Below are 18,136 nucleotides of genomic sequence, written 5' to 3'. Positions count from 1 at the left end.
TCCTTTGTCCTTGGCTGTCCATTTGATCTGACCCAGATGATGGGCAAGAGGGACTTTTGTGGTAGACCACTGACTCCCTAACCCCACTCTGGATAGCTGGGCCTCAAAAATGTTGGATTCTCTGGACTTGGTACTGCCAGGGAACCACGAGAAAAGTACCAGAGTGCTCACGGCTTGAACGCAGCAAAGGTGGGGCAGCAGATTTACAAAGTTACACGGAGACAGCATCTAAATCAGATCTAAAACTGGCAAGTAACTTTTATGAAAGGAAATACATACTGGAGACTGCAGGTAAGAGCAGAGGCGACCCGCCCACTAGGAAGAGCTAGGTGGCTGCCTAGGGCGCTGGCCAGGGGGTGCCACATTGGACCCTCCTCCTCCATCCCTGCCTCCCAGGCAATTAATATTGCTTGGGAGGAGAGGCCCTCTAAGAGCTGGGAAGAGGCCACAAACTGTCTATCTTTGAGAGGGCAGCTTCTGAGAGAGCTCTCTCAGCCCCACCCACCTCACAGGTTGCCTGTTGTGGGGAAGGAAGGGAAAGGAGATTGGAGGCCACTCTGAGACTCTGCCCTTGAAAGGGCAGCTTCTGGGAGAGCTCTCTCAGCCCCACCCGCCTCACAGGGTGTCTGTTTTGAGGTAAAAAGGGAAAGGAGATTGTAGGCCGCTCTGAGACTCTGTCCTTGAAAGGGCAGCTTCTGGGAGAGCTTTCTCAGCCCCACCTGCCTCACAGGGTGTCTGTTGTGGGAGGAGGAAGGGAAAGGAGATTGTAGGCCCCTCTGAGACTCTGTCCTTGAAAGGGCAGCTTCTGGGAGAGCTCTCTCAGCCCCACCCGCCTCACAGTGTGTCTGTTGTGGTAGGAGGAAGGGAAAGGAGATTGTAGGCCACTCTGAGACTCTGTCCTTGAAAGGGCAGCTTCTGGGAGAGCTCTCTCAGCCCCACCCGCCTCACAGGGTGTCTGTTGTGGGAGGAGGAAGGGAAAGGAGATTGTAGGCCACTCTGAGACTCTGTCCTTGAAAGGGCAGCTTCTGGGAGAGCTCTCTCAGCCCCACCCGCCTCACAGGGTGTCTGTTGTGGGAGGAGGAAGGGAAAGGAGATTGTAGGCCACTCTGAGACTCTGTCCTTGAAAGGGCAGCTTCTGGGAGAGCTTTCTCAGCCCCACCTGCCTCACAGGGTGTCTGTTGTGGGAGGAGGAAGGGAAAGGAGATTGTGGGCCGCTCTGAGACTCTGTCCTTGAAAGGGCAGCTTCTGGGAGAGCTTTCTCAGCCCCACCTGCCTCACAGGGTGTCTGTTGTGGGAGGAGGAAGGGAAAGGAGATTGTGGGCCGCTCTGAGACTCTGTCCTTGAAAGGGCAGCTTCTGGGAGAGCTTTCTCAGCCCCACCTGCCTCACAGGGTGTCTGTTGTGGGGGGAGGAAGGGAAAGGAGATTGTAGGCCGCTTTGAGACTCTGTCCTTGAAAGGGCAGCTTCTGGGAGAGCTTTCTCAGCCCCACCTGCCTCACAGGGTGTCTGTTGTCGGGGGAGGAAGGGAAAGGAGATTTTAGGCCACTCTGAGACTCTGCCCTTGAAAGGGCAGCTTCTGGGAGAGCTCTCTCAGCCCCACCTGCTCCACAGGCTGCCTGTTGTGGGGGAGAAAGGAGATTTTAGGCCGCTCTGGGACTCTGTCCTTGAAAGGGCAGCTTCTGGGAGAGCTTTCTCAGCCCCACCTGTTTCACAGGGTGTCTGTTGTGGGGGGAGGAAGGGAAAGGAGATTGTAGGCCATTCTGAGACTCTGCCCTTGAAAGGGCAGCTTCTGGGAGAGCTCTCTCAGCCCCACCTGCTCCACAGGCTGCCTGTTGTGGGGGAGAAAGGAGATTTTAGGCCGCTCTGGGACTCTGTCCTTGAAAGGGCAGCTTCTGGGAGAGCTTTCTCAGCCCCACCTGTTTCACAGGGTGTCTGTTGTGGGGGGAGGAAGGGAAAGGAGATTGTAGGCCGCTCTGAGACTCTGTCCTTGAAAAGGCAGCTTCTGGGAGAGCTCTCTCAGCCCCACCCACCTCACAGGGTGTCTGTTGTGGGGGAGGAAGGGAAAGGGGATTGTCTGGCTTCTTCAGTACCCACTCCACCCCACCACCCGCCCCCTTCTGCCACCCCCACATGCAAAGGCAAAGAGGGCACATGCTTTGGTGCGGTGGTGCAGCAAGGCTCTGAGCAGTGCAGAGAGGCCACGCACTGGCCGCTCAAAGTCTCTCCACTTCTCCTTCTGGAAGGCGGAGTGACAGCAAGCGACCAGCACGTGGCCTCTCTGCATTGCTCAGAGTCTTGCCATGCTGTTGTGCACACCATCCCCACCCACTGGCTTTGCCCTCGGAGGCAGTGGGTGGTGGGGGATGAGGCCTCGCCTAGGGCTCCAGATGCCCTAGGGCTGCCCCTGGGTAAGAGATAGAGATAGATTATCTATTCTAGGTAACTAGATGTTGTTGGATGCTAGACACATGCCCAGCCTCCGTGGTGCAAGATCAGAGACCATGCAGCTTCTTTGTGTGCATGTCAGAAAGAAACAGAGGAAATTGCTCCTAAGAGTATCATTCTACTTCAAAGGAAACGATCAGATAGCAGGTAGGAAAGGATGCTTGATGTGTCCTCATCTCTCTGGCAGTCTAAATTGTTTGGTGCCATCTCTTAAGCCTGAGACAGGAGACAGCACAAAGTCCCCCCACTTCCAACAGGAAAAAGGTCCAAGCAGTATGTAAGCCTGGGTAGGGAAATTCCGGGAGATTTGGGAGGTGGAGCCTGGAGAAGCTGAAGCTTAGAGAGGGGAGAGACCTCAGGAGGGCATGATGCCATACAGCACACCCTCCAAAGCAGACATTTTCTCCAGGGGAACTAATCATTGTTATCCGGGAATCAATTGAAATAGCAGGAGATCTCCAGGCCCCACCTGGAGGTTGGCAACCATAGTGAGAAGGGGGCAAGCTCAACATTGTCAGGCAGGTGACCAGAGCGAAAGGTCTTAGAGGGGGGGTGCAATGGTCTTGCAGCAGAGATGGCAGTCTGCTCTCTGTGTGGTGGAAGTGGTGGGATTGGACCTGCCTGTCCTTCCCCTCTCCCTGGGCACATACTCCATTGAAGGTAGTGGCTCCTCCTATTTCTTTCCTGCTCCGCAGCCAGGTAGTCAGAAGCTGCTGCATGTTCATCTCACAAGAGAAGAAGAAGAAGAGATTGGATTTATATCCCGCTCTCAGAGTGGCTCACAATCTCCTTTATCTGTCTCCCCCACAACAGAGAACCTGTGAGATGGGTAGGGCTGAGAGAGCTCTCCCAGAAGCTACCCCTTTCATGGACAGAGTCTCAGAGTGGCCTACAATCTCCTTTCCCCTCCTCCCCCACAACAGGCACCTTGTGATGTAGATGGGGCTGAGAGAGCTCTCCCGGAAGCTGCCCTTTCAAGGACAGAGTCTCAGAGCGGCCTACAATCTCCTTTCCCTTCCTCCCCCACAACAGACACCCTGTGAGGTGGGTGGGGCTGAGAGAGCTCTCCCAGAAGCTGCCCTTTCAAGGAGAGTCTCAGAGTGGCCTACAATCTCCTTTCCCTTCCTCCCCCACAACAGACACCCTGTGAGGCGAATCAGTGGGACATGGTGATTCCTGGATATAAGTTATATTGGAAGGATAGGGAGGGAAGGATTGGAGGTGGGGTGGCTCTGTATGTCAGAGAGGGCATACGGTCCAGTAAGACTGAGGTCAGAGAATTAGATTCTCTTCTAGAAATGCTTTGGGTCGAAATAGAGGGCCCAAAAGGAAATTTAACTATGGGAGTTTGTTATTGACCACCAAATCAAAAGATAGAGGACGATTATAATATGATGGAAGGATTAAAGATAGTGGCTCAATGTAAAAATTGTGTTGTAATACGGGATTTTAACTACCCGCAGATTGATTGGGTCAATATGTGTTCAGGTCGAGAGAAAGAGATTGAGTTTCTTGATGCTCTCAATGACTGTGCTATGGAGCAGATGGTCACAGAACCTACCAGGGGTGGGGCGATCCTGGATTTGGTCCTAAGTAATGCCCAGGACTTGATGAGAGATGTAAAAGTGATCGTACCGCTTGGGAGCAGTGACCATAACGTTATTGATTTCACCATTTGTATAAATAGGGAGTTGCCCCAAAAGACCAGCACAACCACGTTTAACTTTAAAAGGGGTAAATTCTCTGAGATGAGGAGGCATGTGAAGAGGAAACTGAAAGGAAAGGTAAATACAGTCAAAACCCTTGGGGAAGCTTGGAGGCTATTTAAAACTACAATCCTAGAAGCTCAGATATATACCACAAGTTAGCAAAGGCACAAACAGGCATAAGAAAAGGCCTGCATGGTTAACAAACAAAATAATGGAAGCTGTAAAAGGTAAGAAGGACTCCTTTAAGCTGTGGAAAGCTAGTCCAAGTGAGATTAATAAAAGGGAACACAGGCTGTGGCAAATCAAATGCAAGACTGTGATCAGGCAGGCAAAAAGGGACTATGAGGAACATATTGCAAAAAACATAAAGACCAACAATAAAAATTTCTTCAAATATATTAGAAGCAGGAAACCAGCCAGGGAGGCAGTGGGGCCCTTGGATGACCAGGGGGTAAAGGGATTACTGAAGGAGGATAGGGAAATGGCTGAGAAGCTGAATGCATTTTTTGCCTCTGTCTTCACTGTGGAAGATGAGAAGTGTTTGCCCACTCCAGAACCACTAATTTTGGAAGTTGTGGTGAAAGACCTGAGGCAAATTGAGGTGACAAGAGAGGAGGTCCTACAACTGATTGACAAATTAAAAACTAATAAGTCACCAGATCTGGATGGTTTACATCCAAGAGTTCTGAAAGAACTCAAAGTTGAACTTGTGGATCTCCTGACAAAAATATGTAATCTGTCATTGAAATCTGCCTCTGTTCCTGAGGACTGGAAGGTAACAAATGTCACCCCTATCTTTAAAAAGGGTTCCAGGGGAGATCCGGGAAATTACAGGGCAGTCAGTCTGACTTCAATAGTGGGAAAGTTGGTAGAAACTATTATCAAGGACAGAATGAGTAGGCACATTGATGAACACAAGTTATTGAGGAAGACTCAGCATGTGTTCTGTAAGGGAAGATCTTATCTCAACCTTTTGCAGTTCTTTGAGGTAGTGAACAAACATGTGGACAAAGGGAACCTAATATATGTTGTTTACCTTGACTTCCAGAAAGCTTTTGACTAATATATGTTGTTTACCTTGACTTCCAGAAAGCGTTCCTCATCAAAAGCTCCTTAGTAAGCTCGAGAGTCATGGAGTAAAAGGACAGGTCCTCTTGTGAACTGGCTAATTAATAGGAAGCAGAGAGTGAGTATAAATGGGCAGTCTTCGCAGTGGAGGATGGTAAGCAGTGGCTCGGTACTGGGTCCCATGCTCTTTAACTTGTTCATAAATGATTTAGAGTTGCGAGTAAGCCATGAACTGGCCAAGTTTGCAGATGACACTAAATTGTTCAGGGTGGTGAGAACCAGAGAGGATTGTGAAGAACTCCAAAGGGATCTGCTGATGCTGGGTGAGTGGGTGTCAACGTGGCAGATGAGGTTCAATGTGGCCAAGTGCAAAGTAATGCACATTGGGGCCAAGAATCCCAGCTACAAATACAAGTTGATGGGTTGTGAACTGGCAGAGACTGACCAAGAGAGAGATCTTGGGGTCGTGGTAGATAACTCACTGAAAATGTCAAGACAGTGTGCGATTGCAATAAAAAAGGCCAATGCCATGCTGGGAATTATTAGGAAGGGAATTGAAAACAAATCAGCCAGTATCATAATGCCCTGTATAAATCAATGGTGTGGCCTCATTTGGAATACAAATTCTGGTCACCGCACCTCAAAAAGGATATTATAGCATTGGAAAAAGTGCAGAAAAGAGCAACTAGAATGATTAAATGTATGGAACACTTTCCCTATGAAGAAAGGTTAAAACGCTTGGGGCTCTTTAGCTTAGAGAAACGTCGACTGCGGGGTGACATGATAGAGGTTTATAAGATTATGCATGGGATGGAGAAAGTAGAAAAAGAAGTCCTTTTCTCCCTTTCTCACAATACAAGAACTCGTGGGCATTCCATGAAATTGTTGAGCAGTCGGGTTAAAACAGATAAAAGGAAGTACTTCTTCAACCAACGTGTGATTAGCATGTGGAATTCACTGCCACAGGAGGTGGTGGCGGCTACAAGCATAGCCAGCTTCAAGAGGGGATTGGATAAAAATATGGAGCAGAGGTTGGCCACTGTGTGACGCAGAGTGTTGGACTGGATGGGCCATTGGCCTGATCCAACATGGCTTCTCTTATATTCTTATGAACTACCTTGCTGGGTCAGACCATATCATTTTTGGATTCAGTTCAGTGAGGACCTCCTTGTTTACCTGGGAACTAGTGTTCCCTCTAAGCTGAGTTAGCGTGAGCTAGCTCACAGATTTTTAGCCTCCAGCTCACACATTTTTGTCTTAGCTCAGGAAGGATGACCCCAGAGCACACTAATTTATGCAGCAGCCCACAACTTTAATGCCAGTAGCTCACAAAGTAGAATTTTTGCTCAAAAGACTCTGCAGCTTAGAGGGAACACTGCTGGGAACACATATTTATTTCCTTTCTTCTTCCTTCCCAGTGAGGAACCAAATAATGAAGATGGGGAACCGAAGAATGAAGATGGGGAACTGAATAATGAAGAATGATGCAAATACTGAAGAGCTGTTTAAACTTTGAGGGCAAGTTCCTAATGCAAATGCTTTGTGTGCCGTATCTTTGCCTACTTATTGGTGAGTTCTTTATTTAGAATTAATATTATTTGCACTATATTTGCACTTGATGCTATTGTAGGTTTTGTATTTGTCTTTAGAAACCCACAGAAGATGGTGTTCTTGCGATTTAGCAACTCTCTGTCCAACCGGCTTATCGACAACCTTGGGTTCTGTTAGAGATTTTGCATGCAGCAGAAGAGCTGAAGGAGAGGGACAGGCAAAACACAGGAATTAATAGACAAGAGAAACAACTGTATTCAATGGTAGAATATATTTACCAGGGTAGTATCCAATATTCAGAGTCGTTGCCAGGCCAAGGTCATACACAGTAATCAGTACACACTTCAGTAGATAACAGTATACAGCAGTAAGTATACACAGCACGATCCAAGCACAGTAGCATAGGATCCAACACCAGCAGTGTTCGCTGCCACCCAGACAGTGAGCCTCACAGTACCCACAATCCTTACAGGCAGACTGAGCAGGCTCACTGAGCTTCCCTAAGTACACGTACCAATCATGCAACCTTACCAGAAGGTTGCATCAGCTTTGTGAGTCAGCACAAAGCCTAATTACAGGTGAGGTCATTCCACCTTACCTCAGTAAAAGCTGTTACCAATTTCAGCTGATGAAGGCTTTGTGGTAGAAACAATGGTGACACAGTATGAGTGAGATATCCAAAAACAACTGCGCCCAAAATACCACACACTTAATACAAAATGCAAAAGTTATATCTATTATGAGAGTGCATAAGCATTCAAAACATATATGGGTATTAAAAATATATTAGTCCAATGGAGAAACATTCCATTTCATAGGGTGACTCCAAAGAAATTCATACATCTTCTTTGAGTAAAATGCTCCAAAGTAATCCAAAAGCACGGAGTCCTCCCATCGGTGTCGGCTTCCAAAGGGAAAGTCACCTTCACGTGATCAGTAGCTTGCTGCTACCACGTTTCGCTGCAATGCAGCTTCTTCATAAGCCAACTCATAAAGTCATCCTGACAAGTCTTCACACATGCCCATTTTCAGTGTTCTTAAGTACAACGTCATCATGAAGGTGAATTTCCCTTTGGCAGCCAACACTGGAGGGAGGACTCCGTGCTTTTGGATTACTTTGGAGTATTTTACTCAAAGAAGATTTATGAATTTCTTTGGAGTCACCCTGTGAAATGGAATGTTTCTGCATGGGACTTTGCGTATTAGACTAATATAGTTTTAATACTCATGTATGTTTTAATACTCATGTATGTTTCCCAGTAGTCATGTATGGCTGTCAGAGCTGGACCATGAGGAAGGCTGAGCGCAGAAGAATAGATGCTTTTGAGATGTGGTGCTGGAGAAGAATCTTGAGAGTCCCTTGGACTGCAAGAAGATCCAGTCAGTCAGTCCTCAGGGGAATCAACCCAGTCTATTCCCTGGAAGGTCAGATGCTGAAGCTGAAGCTGAAATACTTTGGCCACCCAATGAGAAGGGAGCACTCACTGGAGAAGACCCTGATGTTGGGAAAGGCAGAAGGCAAAAGAAGAAGGGGACGGCAAAAGAGGAGATGGCTGGACAGTCTTACTGATTAGGGTTTGTAGAATCTTTCAGGATCAAGTGCCGTGTTCTACTGGAGAAAGTTTTCCTTCCAGACGTTTCGTTCTCAGCTGTGGAGAACATCCGCAGTGGCGTTGCAGCCGGAGTAAGCGCTCAGACCTTCTTGGCTGCTGTGCATTGAGTGGAGCCAGGGCACAGCCAGGGCACAGCAGCCAAGAAGGTCTGAGCGCCTGCTCCGGCTGCAACGCCACTGAGGATGTTCTCCGCAGCTGAGAACGAAACGTCTGGAAGGAAAACTTTCTCCAGTAGAACACGGCACTTGATCCCGAAAGATTCTACAAACCCTAATGATGTTACCAGCCGTGAAAACCGAAATCTTTGATAGTCTTACTGATGTAACAAACACGAATTTGAGCAGACTTCGGAGGATGGTGGAAGACAGGAGGGCCTGGCGTGACTTTGTCCAGGGGGTCGCAAGAGTCGGACTCAACTGTGCGACTGAACAACAACACCATGTTTTGAATGCTTATGCACTCCCATAATAGATATAACTTTTACATTTTGTATTAAGTGTGTGGCATTTTTGGCGCAGTTGTTTCTGGGTATCTCGACGAAGGCTTTGTGACTGAAAACGTTACGAGCGAATTCGAACACAGCATTCTGGAACCTGCTGAGAGTCTCCCCTGGTTTTTCTGGGAGCATCAGAGAATGCCAATTAATGAGCTGCTTTATGCACTCGTTACTATGAGCATAGCCTGCGGAATCGAATTGTGTGCTACGTAAGCTTGGTATTTTGAATAAGGTTCTGTAAAAAAAAAAAGGTTGATATTTAGAAAAACAGACAGACTTTAAAAGGCGACTCTACACATGGACATCACCTAATGGGCAACATAGAGATCAGATTGATTATATACTCTGCAGTCAAAAATGGAGAAGCTTCATCCAAGATCACTGCAGATGGTGACTGTCTCTCTCTCTCGGCTTGACTTCGCGAACGAAGATTTAAGAAGGGTGCAGTAGTCCACGTCTGCTGCAGGCTCGCTGGTGGCTGACAAGACCAATGTGGGACAGGCAGATCCGGCCACAGTGGCTGCAGGGAAAAGTCTGATTTGGGGTTGGTGCTGTAGCAGTGCGATTCTTCCTCAATCTCCTTTTGTCCTCAAGACCAGCTATGCGTGCGTTCTCAAAGGAAGAGACAGCCTGGTGGATGGTGTGCCTCCATGCCTTGAGCGCTTTCATCAGCGCTGCCTTCGCACCATCCTCAACATCCACTGGAGTGACTTTGTGACCAACACTGAAGTCCTCAAGAGGGCAGAGGTTACAAGCATCGAAGCACTGCTGTTGAAGACGCAGCTGCGCTGGGCAGGGCATATTTCTAGGATGGAAAACCACCGCCTTCCCAAGATTGCTCTGTATGGCGAACTTTCCACCAGCCATCGAAATAGAGGGGCACCAAAGAAGAGGTACAAGGACTCCTTGAAGAAATCCCTTGGCACCTGTTGCATCAACCATCACCAGTGGTCTGACCTAGCCTCAGATCGCAAAGCATGGAGGCACACCTGTAGCCATGAAATTAAAAGACGTTTGCTCCTTGGAAGGACAGCTATGGCAAACCTGGGCAGTATAATAAAAAGTGGAGACATCACCCTGCCAACAAAAGTCCGTATAGTCAAAGCGATGGTATTCCCAGTAGTAATGTATGGCTGTGAAAGCTGGACCATAAGGAAGGCCGAGCGCAGAAGAAGAGATGCTTTTGAGCTGTGGTGCTGGAGAAGAATCTTGAGAGTCCCTTGGACTGCAAGAAGATCCAGTCAGTCAGTCCTCAGGGAAATCAACCCAGTCTATTCCCTGGAAGGTCAGATGCTGAAGCTGAAATACTTTGGCCACCCAATGAGAAGGGAGCACTCCCTGGAGAAGACCCTGATGCTGGGAAAGGCAGAAGGCAAAAGAAGAAGGGGACGGCAAAAGAGGAGATGGCTGGACAGCGTTACTGATGTAACAAACACGAATCTGAGCAGACTTCGGAGGATGGTGGAAGACAGGAGGGCCTGGCGTGGCTTTGTCCATGGGGTCGCAAAGAGTCGGACTCAACTGTGCAACTGAACAACAACAACAACAATTGTATACAGCTTTATTGTGTCATTATCAGTGTCTTGGTTTCTTGACACTGTCTTTGGCCTAGCCCTGCCACGAGGCAAACTAGGTGATTGTCTAGGGCACTGGCCTTCTGGGGGTGCCAAATTGGGCACCCTGATGTGACTCGGTGATATCATCAGTGCGCGTGTGTGCCAGACGTTAGCCTCGACTCGGGTGCCAGGCAGTCTAGGGCCGACCCTGCTTTGGTCCGTGATCCCTTTTTGGTTTAGCTTCCATGGCAGAGCAGGGATTCGAACCCGGGTCTCCAAGATCCTAGCCCGGCACTCCACCGCTCCCCTCCTTGCTGTGTCTCCAGTTTCTGCAAGGGGCTCATTAGGAAGAAGAAGAAGAAGATATTGGATTTATATCCCGCCCTCCACTCGAGTCTCAGAGCGGCTCACAATCTCCTTTCCCTTCTTCCCCCACAACAGACACCCTGTGAGGTGGGTGGGGCTGAGAAAGCTCTCCCAGAAGCTGCCCTCTCAAGGACAGAGTCTCAGAGCGGCCTACAATCTCCTTTCCCTTCTTCCCCCACAACAGACACCCTGTGAGGTGGGTGGGGCTGGAGAGGGCTCTCACAGCAGCTGCCCTTTCAAGGACAACCTCTGCCAGAGCTATGGCTGACCCAAGGCCATTCCAGCAGGTGCAAGTGGAGGAGTGGGGAATCAAACCCGGTTCTCCCAGATAAGAGTCCGCACTCTTAACCACTACACCAAACTGGCTCTCCACACCAAACTGGCACAGGAGGTCTGTGCTGAAAGCAGAGGAACTTGGGGTGGGGTGGACAGGAAGGACTACATGCTGCAGAAGCGGAACGGGGCAGAGGGAAGAAGAGAGAAGCAGAAGGAAAGCATATTTTATAAAGAAACTCCAGCCTCTCCTCCTGAAATGAGGTTCAGCGGGATGCCTCGTAGTCACACCTGCAGGCTCTGTCTCCGTCGATCGAATCGATAGCTGATTGAGGCTGGCTGAAAGGGGCCCGCAGGAGAGCGTGCTCATGCCAGACCAGCGGCGGAAACAGGGAGGAGGTGAGCCTCACCTTGGGAGTCTTCCCAAGCCGTGGAAAAGATGGCGTGTTCTCCGGGAGAGAGAGGAGGAGTGGAAACATGCTGTTTAACTTCCCGAGCCGTCCAGCTCAGACGTCGTCTGGCCAGTCTTTTTTTTTTAAATAAAATTAAAACAGGGGTGTCGAACTCATTTCTTATGTGGGCCGGATCTGACATAAATGAGACCTTTGGAATTAGGGTTGCCAATCCCCAGGTGGGGGCAGGGGATCCCCCGGTTTAGAGGCCCTCCCCCCGCTTCAGGGTCATCAGAAAGCGGGGGGGGGGGGGGTGGAGGGAAATGTCTGCTGGGAACTCTGTTATTCCCTATGGAGATTTATTCCCATAGAAAATCATGGAGAATTGATCTGCGGGTATCTGGGGCTCTGGGGTAAAGGCACCAAATTTTCAGTATAGCATCTAGTGCCTCTCCCCCAAATACCCCCCAAGTTTCAAAAAGATTGAACCAGGGAGTCCAATTCTATGAGCCCCAAAAGAAGGTGCCCCTATCCTTCATTATTTCTTATGGAAGGAAGGAATTGAAAAGGTGTACCGTCCCTTTAAATGTGAGGGCCAGAACTCCCTTTGGAGTTCAATGATGCTTGTCACAGCCTTGATCTTGGCTCCACCCCTAATGTCTCCTGGCTCCACCCCCAAAGTCCCCAGATATTTCTTGAATTGGACTTGGCAACCCTATTTGGAATAACCACACTCTTACTCCATGTAGAAAAAATGCAATTGTATTCCGTATGTATTCAGTCTGTTTCAAAATATTTCCTCTTATGGGTATCTCAGTGGTACAGACAAAAAGCCATCTTGGGCACAACACTCCTACTGTCCAAAAAATAATAATCAAAATTGATTCAAGTCCAATGAATGATAACAGAACCAGTCCGTTTCGTTTCAGGAAGAACCCTTCTTCAGGGGACCGTCTTTTCTGTTCATGGCTTCAGTAGTGTTGTACTTCTGCATTTCATATCTTGGCCTTCCAAATTAATATCTTGTATAGAATCTCTCATTGAAACCAGTCTCAATCCTGCAGCATTTGATAGATAGTGTTCTGCCAGGCCGGGCCATGTGCGTACCTATTTAAGATTAAGTAGCAGAGATATAAATTTTATAAAGAACACAGGCAAACACAAATATATATTTTTAAAAACTCAAAGCATGCTTAAAATGTTAACACTCATTGGTCTTAAAGATGCTTTCTTTGTATCTCTCCCATGGGATCCAAGGAACTGAGCAAAGGAAGCTCTGGCTCTTTCCTTCCTTCCCCAGGGGGCCAGGAGGGGGAGGAGCCTCAGCCAATAGAAGGAAGAGAGGCTTGGCTCAGTAAGCTCTGCTCTGCAGTTGAGAAACCCTGGCAAAGCAAACTATTCCTCCCATCTTTCCTCCTCAAGGGAGGCACCCCCACAACAGGCAGGGCTCTCAAACATGCAGTTTGGGGGCTGAATAAATCTTTTGGAGGGCTCCTCTCAGGCCCCCGAGCAACTGGCTGTCATCTGCTTCCTTCTCCCTCTCTCTTGCTTCCTTCTGCATCACAGCTTGCTTTGCCAGGCTTGCTCAATCTCACAGGAGCTACAGAGCAAAGTCCCTCTCTTGGGAGAGGGAGGAAGTGGGGAAGGAGAGCTAGCTTTGCCAGGCTCTCTCAATCGCACAGCAGAGCTACTGAGCCAACTGGCTGAGGCTCAACAAACCAGTGAGGTGGATTAGGCTGAGTGTGTGTCTGTGTTCTTTATAAAGTGTATGTCTAGCTTTGATTTTATGACACACATGGCCCGGCCCTACAATTGGCTGTCATCTGCTTCCTTCTCCCTCTCTCTTGCTTCCTTCTGCATCACAGCTTGCTTTGCCAGGCTTGCTCAATTGCACAGCAGAGCTACAGAGCAAGACCTCTATTTTCTCCATTGTGCCTGTTGTGGGGGAGGAAGGGAAGGAGATTGTCAGCCGCTCTGAGTCTCTGATTCAGAGAAAAGGGTGGGGTATACATCTGCAGTCCTTTTATTTGTCAAAGGGGCTTTGGAGAAGGTGCCTAGAGGCTGCAGCGGGGGTCGCAGGTGGTGGGATGCTCGCTCTGACTCTGAGATAATTTGCAAGGCCCCCCCCCTCAACATTGTGATTGCCAAGGGGCCTCCACGGGGCTTAATCCGGCACTACATCCAAGTGACAATTCCAAAGAGTCTTGCAAGTAGTTTTATTTTATTGAGGCTGATTTTCACAGAAACCTTTGGCTATCTCCAGTCACCCTCTGCTGCGATTCTCTGTTGTGGTTGCACAGCCTCCAGGTGGAGCCTGGAAATCTCCTGGAATCAATTCCCCTGGAGAATAGGGCTGTTTTAGCAGGTGGAATCGGTGACATTATTCCTTCCAGTGGTTCCTCCACTCCCCCAACTCTGCCCCCCCCCGAGACTCCACTCTCAAATCTTAACAAATTTCCCAACCCACAGTTGGCAAGAAGGAGAGGAAATTGGATTTATACCCCACCTTTCACTCAGGGTCTCAGAGCAGCTTCCAATCTCCTTCCCTTCCTCTTCCCACAACAGACGCTCCGTGAGGAAGGTGCAGCTGAGAGAGCTCTCCCAGAACCTTTCCTTTCAAGGACAAAGGCTCAGAGTGGCCCACAATCTCCTTTCTCTTCCTCCCCCACAACAGACACCCTGTGAGATGGGTGGGGCTGAGAAAGCTCTCCCAGAAGCTGCCCTTTCAAGGACAGAGTCTCAGAGAGGCCTGCAATCTTCTTTCCCTTCCTCCCCCACAACAGACACCCTGTGAGGTAGGTGGGACTGAGAGAGCTCTCCCAGAAGCTGCCCTTTCAAGGACAGCGTCTCAGAGTGGCCTACAATCTCCTTTCCCTTCATTTTCCCACAATAGACACCCTGTGAGGTGAGTGGGACTGAAAGAGCACTCCCAGAAGCTGCCCTTTCAAGGACAGAGTCTCAGAGTGGCCTGCAAACTCCTTTCCCTTCCTCTTCCCACAACAGATGCCCTGTGAGGCAGTTGGGCTGAGAGAGCTCTGAGAGGACTGCTTTTGAGAGAACAGCTCTGAGAGAGGTGTGACTGCACCAGGGTCACCCAGCTGGCTGCATGTGAAGGAGAAGTGGGGAATCAAACCTGGTTCTCCAGATTAGAGTCTGTGTCTCCTAACCACTATACCACACTGGCTCTCCAGTTTACTAATATCTAGGCAACCCTAGATAAGGTAAAGGTTACCTTAGAACGGACAAAATTTCTGAGCACATTTCTTTGTGGGAATCACATGAATGCCAATCTAATATCCTGGGGAAATGGTCACCTTTCTTGGACTTTACTCTCAGAGAGTAATGATGTTGGCATACCTATTTCAGAGCAATCCAGTTTATTTACCACGCTCAAGGTGGTTTTGACAATCTTTTGTCTGTTCCAATTTAGCCACACACACATTTCTCAACTGAAACTTACCTAAATAGGGCTTATCTGCAATGAAACATGATATAAATATCCTCTGTTACAAGATGACCTATTCAATTACCATCTGGACTATTCGATTTCAGCCGACATCTATAACATCTATAATATCTATGCTTTTAATCGGTAAAATGTGCCCACACCGCCTATGCTATATTTTACCTTGTTGAGCTTTGACTGTTTTATTATTGTATTGTAGGTTTTAACTGTTTTGTTTGTTTGTTTGTCGCATTTATATCCCTCCCTCCCCTAGCGGGCTCAGGGCGGCTAACAATTAACAAAACATAGCATTAAAAACAGATACAATAAAGACATTAAAACAATTTAACAGTTCAAAACAATTTACAAAATAATATAATTTCAAATTCAGTCAAATTCCAAATTGTGTCTGTAATCCACCCAGAGTCCGTCATGGGAAAGGGCAGAATATAAATTCACTAAATAAAGAAATCAAGAAGAAGAAGAAGAAGATATTGGATTTATATCCCGCCCTCCACTCCGAAGAGTCTCAGAGCGGCTCACAATCTTCTTTACCTTCCTCCCCCACAACAGACACCCTGTGAGGTGGGTGGGGCTGGAGAGGGCTCTCATAGGAGCTGCCCTTTCAAGGACAACTTCTGCCAGAGCTATGGCTGACCCAAGGCCATTCCAGGAGTTGCAAGTGGAGGAGTGGGGAATCAAACCCGGTTCTCCCAGATAAGAGTCCACACACTTAACCACTACACCAAACTGGCTCTCCACAAACAAATCAAACAAATAAATAAGATGGTTCGCAAGCAGTGTTCCCCCCAAGCTGAGTTAGTGTGAGCTAGCTCGTAGTTTTTTAGCCTCCGGCTCACACATTTCTGTCTCAGCTCAGGAAAAACGGCCCCAGAGCAAACTAATGGATGCAGGAGCTCACAACTTTAAGGCCACAAAGTAGATTTTTGCTCACAAGGCAGCTTAGAGGGCACATTGTTTGCAAGTTATATCCTTTTGTTAGAAGTTCAACTTGTTTATATTTTGTTTACAGGGGTGTTTTTTTTAAACTGCTTTAAAGCATGAGCAACTTTTCAGTCCACAAAATAAAACCACCTCTGTCTGTTTAGCAAAACATCTGCTTTTTGTAAGCGATCCCGTCGTTCGGCTGGAGTGGGTAGCATTGAACATATGAACATATGAAGCTGCCTTCTACTGAATCACACACCCCTCGGTCCATCAAAGTCAGTCTTGTCTACTCAGACGGGCAGCGGCTCCCCAGGGTCTCAAGTGGAGGTTTTTCATGCCTACTTGCCTGGATCCTTTTCAGTTGGAGATCTGGGGATTGAACCTGGGACCTTCTGCTTACCAAGCAGATGCTCCACCATTGAGCCAACATCCCTCCCTAAAGTCAGTATTGTCTACTCAGACTGGCAGCGGCTCTCCAGGGTCTCAAGCTGAGGTTTTTCACATCTACTTGCCTGGACCCTTTTCAGTTGGAGATGCCAGGGATTGAACCTGGGACCTCCTGCTTACCAAGCAGATGCTCTACCACTGAACCACTATCCCTCTCCTAATATGAACATATGAAGCTGCCTTCTACTGAATCAGACCACTCTTGGTCAGTCTTGTCTACTCAGTCTGGCAGTGGCTCTCCAGGGTCTCAAGCTGAGGTTTTTCACGCCTACTTGCCTGGACCCTTTTTAGTTGGAGATGCCGGGGATTGAACCTGGGACCTTCTGCTTACCTAGCAAATGCTCTACCACTGAGCCATTGTCCATCCACATTCCTAGGAAAGATGGGGCAAGACAGAAAAGGGGCTCATCATAGGAATGTTTTCATATCCCCAGTATCCTATCCCCCTTAAACCCCCATTTCAATTTCTCTCTTCCAAGAATCGAACCGTGATGCTTCAATTTGGCCCCACTTTCTGCTTCCTTGTGCTACATTTCTCCCATGTAGCACGGAGATTTTTTGTGCCTCGATAAATCTGCATTATAGGTCCATTACACAGATAAATGAAATATACTGCATATATAAATGCCATATCAACCGCACATAAAAACCGAACAGCTCCACATGTTGCAAACAAATCTTCAGGACTGATAGTAGAAGGGAGAGAACTGAAACGACAGAGTGAAATCTAGGTGGAAACAAAATACCAAATATTCGCTCATCCCGAATGCCGAATAATGCTCAAAGCTCCAGATGCAGTCAGCTTCGTAAAATAAGACAGCTAGATTCTGGTTCAGTAGCTCCTTAGGGAGGCAGTTTGGTGTAGTGGTTAGGTACGTGGACTCTTATCTGGGAGAACCGGATTTGATTCCCCACTCCTCCACTTGCAGCTGCTGGTCTGACCTTGGGTCAGCCACAAGTTTTCAGCAGAGCTGTTCTCTCAAGAGCAGTTTCTGTTAGGGCTCTCTCAGCTCCACTTACCTCACAGGCAATGTTCCCTCTAAGCTGTGGGATTTTGTGAGCTGAAATTCTACTTAGTGAGCTACTGGCATTAAAGCTGTGAGCTACCACATAATTAGTTTGCTCTTTTTCCCTGAGCTAAGACAAAAATATGTGAGCCAGAGGCTAAAAATCTGTGAGCTGACTCACACTAACTCAGCTTAGAGGGAGTACTGCTCACAGGGTGCCTGTTGCATGGAGGGAAAAGAAAAGAGGTTGTAAGCCTCTCTAAGATTCCTTTGGGTAGTGAACAGTGTTCCCTTTAAGCTGAGTTAGGGTGAGCTAGCTCACAGATTTTTAGCCTCCGGCTCATACATTTTTGTCTTAGCTCAGGATTCTTAAAAGCTTATACCCACCAATTCTTGCTAGAAGAAGAAGAGAAGAGATTGGATTTATACCCTGCCCTTCACTACCAATGTTCCCTCTAAGCTGCAGAGTCTTGTGAGCAAAAATTTTATTTTGTGAGCTGCTGGTATTAAAGTTGTGAGCTACTGCATAAATTAGTGCACTCTGGGGTCATCCTTCCTGAGCTAAGACAAAAATGTATGAGCTGGAGGCTAAAAATCTGTGAGCTAGCTCACCCTAACTCAGCTTAAAGGGAACACTGTTCACTAGCCAAAGGATACCATCTGACATGTCTGATGAAGGATGCTTTGACTTTCAAGAGCTAATACCCTGAAATTCTTCTTGATCTTTAAGGTGCTATTGAACATAAGGACACAAGAGAAGCCATGTTGGATCAGCCCAGTGGCCCATCCAGTCCAACACTCCGTGTCACACAGTGGCCAAA

Source organism: Heteronotia binoei, chromosome 2, assembly GCF_032191835.1.
Source record: "Heteronotia binoei isolate CCM8104 ecotype False Entrance Well chromosome 2, APGP_CSIRO_Hbin_v1, whole genome shotgun sequence".
Classification (NCBI taxonomy): Eukaryota; Metazoa; Chordata; class Lepidosauria; order Squamata; family Gekkonidae; genus Heteronotia; species Heteronotia binoei.
The sequence above is the reverse complement of the archived record's forward strand: the minus strand, read 5'-3'. Positions refer to the sequence as shown.